Source organism: Rhagoletis pomonella, unplaced genomic scaffold (genome assembly GCF_013731165.1).
Source record: "Rhagoletis pomonella isolate Grant_MI unplaced genomic scaffold, Rhpom_1.0 Rhpom_scaffold_00002, whole genome shotgun sequence".
NCBI lineage: Eukaryota > Metazoa > Arthropoda > Insecta > Diptera > Tephritidae > Rhagoletis > Rhagoletis pomonella.
This window is the reverse complement of record NW_023458556.1, coordinates 2,460,556-2,463,877: the sequence shown is the minus strand read 5'-3', so window position 1 is coordinate 2,463,877 and position 3,322 is coordinate 2,460,556. Positions and strand designations below refer to the sequence as shown.

The 3,322-nt window shown below is 43.6% G+C and overlaps 1 protein-coding gene across 2 annotated transcripts in view; it reads left to right on the top strand.

Moving 5' to 3' along the window:
- LOC118732427 (katanin p80 WD40 repeat-containing subunit B1) overlaps positions 1-3,322 on the top strand; it is a 32,638-nt gene that overhangs the window by 28,465 nt on the left and 851 nt on the right. The window lies entirely within an intron of this gene.

Below are 3,322 nucleotides of genomic sequence, written 5' to 3'. Positions count from 1 at the left end.
GCGCCTAAAAGATCAACAAACACAGTTCGACCTGTCTTTATAGCTTGTTTTAAAGCGCCGATAATATCGTGAGACCTAAAAAAAAAATTATAAGTAATCATGTAATTTTCGATTAATGCAAGGAAGACGAATGATTTGAATGGTCGATGAAAGGCAAATCAAGTTGCTCTCTGGTACCTTGTGGAATTTCGTATTAGTTGTAGGGTTGCATGTCTATTGCTTAGCTCTTGATAAATTTGCTCGTGTGAAGCTAACAGCATTTGGATCTCTAAACTATCGTCGACATTTTGACGATTGGTAAAACTTTTTTGGTTAAAGCTGGGCTGTGTCAGCAATGCCGGATCCGGTCTATAGTTCACTGGTATCTGCGAAATAAATAAAATATGTCTTATTTTAATATGCCACATGAAAATCTTCCACACAATCTTACATTGGTAATAGTGCCGCCATCTGCATTATAGCTTGAAAATCTCTATAAAATAAACCATGAAAAAGTAATTTTAAATCTTTGGTTTTACTCAGCCTAGATATGTATAAAGCTATAAATATGAGGTATGCACTACAATCTAGGATCTAATGTGACAAATGCTCTTCACAATGTTTCTGTTAAGCCTAAGGCCTCTAAAAACTTTGGAAAAGCTTTAGGGAACAGGGATTGATTCTGCGCCTACTGTGGTTACATTAGACCAAGACTTCTCTCGCGTCTCCTAAAAAAAAGCATCGGATATTAGTCTAGAAGATGCAAAGGAGTTTCTTTGGTTGAGCCAAAGTAGCAGCAGAGATCGTTTGACTAAATACCTAGTTTGTGCAAGTAACCTTGTAAGAATGCCTGTGACGATTCTTAATATCTTCTATAAACTCTAACAAGGCAAGGGGGATTCTCTGGTTTTAAGTCGGGCTGCTATCCAACTATATATTTATTATTGAATGTACATTTTATCCGGATATCCGAAGCTGGTGGAGAGCAGTGCCCGTGAACCTTCCTGCGCTATATCATTGCTGGCTTAGATGCAACGGAGCTCGCTTCAGAGAATTCGTTCTGATGTGGTTGTCTATAATATTCTCCATTGCTTTAAGCGCAGAAGAAGCTAAACTTATTGGCTTAAACGATTTTGCTAGCGAGTAGTCTCTTCTGCGAAGCAAAACTGTTCCTCATGATGCCTGGGCAGTAGAAGCTCCTCGGATTCCATCCGTATCGAAAGAACCGATCACCCAACGGACAGATTTCCAGGTAAAAAAAACAAACCTTCAATTCGACGGCGACCTTCTGGTCTCTCTTGGTTCGAACTCTAGTTTTGGGTGAAGGAATCCAAGCAGAGCGACTGTCCTTCCATCTTTTGAGAGGCCTTGAAACAAACTCCACAGAGAAGATTCTAAAATTATCCGTTTAAGTTTTCTTGACCTCCTAATTGTTTTGGTTAAAATATTTGAGTACTCTCTCTTGATTTGTAATAGCAAAAAAATGGTCCATTATGCTCTAAAAACAATCTGTGTGAAAGATGAACATTTTTGGTCAATATCTTTGGCTCGCCCAAATCCATCAAAGTTCAATTATAAAATAAAAATCAATAAATACATTATTAATACTTTTTTTTTATAAAATTGCACGTAGCTTCGAAAGTATTAGTCCTACATAACTTGGGATATGGACCTTTTTTGTAGAGAATCGAAGTAAGCTTAGAAATTTCTTTTTTAGTACTTCAGCTATGGACTTGGGCGAGCCTAAGATATTGACCAAAAATCACCTATCACACAGATTGTTTTTAGAGCATAATGAACCATATTTTTGCTATTACCAATCAAAATTCTAAAAAACGGATTTTCGGCCTACGCTATTACGCAGAGTTCCCGTGACCACTGGACAGCTTTGGCCTTCTCCTAATATTATGACAGCTATTATTTCGCTTGTTTTTGTTGTTGTTGTTGCTCAGGTATGGGTTTAACCTGCTGCAGTAGCGATGTTGGGCTATTGTGGTTCTGGTCTCCCGAGTCAGATGAAGCTCCGTCCCGTCAATGTCCGATGGTTGTGCGCCTATAACGGCATTCACCGGTCTGGAGTCCACAAGGCCTGTCGATAAGCTGACGGGTCCAGAGGTTGTTTAATGAACCTCTGGCCTTCATCCGTCAGTTCATAGAGATGCCTCCTGACGTGCCCGGACGAGGGCTCTTCTGCAAGCAGTTGCCTATTTGGGTGACCACGTCTATGGCTCCCAACAAGAAACTGCTTGCAGAGCGTGGTGTTGTGCTCCTTAATCGGGAGCAATTTCGCCTCGTTGCGCAGGTGGTATTCTGGCGACATCAGAAGGCATCCAGTCGCTATCCGTAGTGCGGTATTTTGCGTCGTCTGCAACTCCATCCACTGCGTCCTACTAGTCCCCGGCGACCACACTGGTACTGCGTAATTTAAAACCGTCCGGCCTATTGCCTTGCATGTTGCCAGCAACGTTTGTTTGTATTTGCCCCAAGTACTGCCGGCTAGCGACTTGAGGCCTTGTTGCGGCTCTATACTTTGTTGACAATAGCGGTTTCGTGCGCAGAGAAAGAAAGCAGGGGAAGAAGCGAGAAGGCTCGGAGAGATACCCGTTTACTTTCGAACACAAGTTATCAAGAGACAATCGAGATTCCCTCTGGTGGTTGAGGGAGCTTTGAAATGTAAAAGTAAAACAGTAGTGTTTTTAGTTTTCACTGCACGGTGGGGTGCGTGATGAACGCTAAGCCACCACCATTATCTCGCTCGCGATCTCGACGGTGCACGTTGTATCCCGCACAATTCAACAATGTTGAATTGCTGTGCAACTTCGTCTCTTGGACCGCAGCTATCAATATACCATGCCTTCCCATAAAGACGGTTATCTCCTCGATCTTGCTCTGAAGTCCCTTACAGTTAAATTGAAGGGGCTTCATGTGGTTCGGGAGACGTGTTGTTATGTGGGGTGTAAGGGATGTGTGCGACCTTGCCGCACTGCTGTGGAGGTTGCCGCCCTGTGGTGGTAGTGGGTGGGGGGTGGGGGTTTTGCGATCGAGTGGCGCAACACGGGCCCTCGAAGTTCCTCGTCCAATCTCGCGTGGTGCGCAGACATGAACATGCCCTAAAGTGGCACCAGCCAAGGCAGGTGTTGCACTTGACTGAACTGATGTCACATTACGGAATATCCTGGTCTGACATAACGTGCAGATTGTAGGATGAACCACGAGTTGTTGGCGGCGGCATGTGGTTGGTGGTGCGGTTGTGTGTGCTGTGTGGTCTTTCGTGGTTGTAGTGTGGTCTATTGTTTTGGTGTGTTGTGGTGCTGTGGTGTTTGTTTGTGTTGAGCTGCTCAGG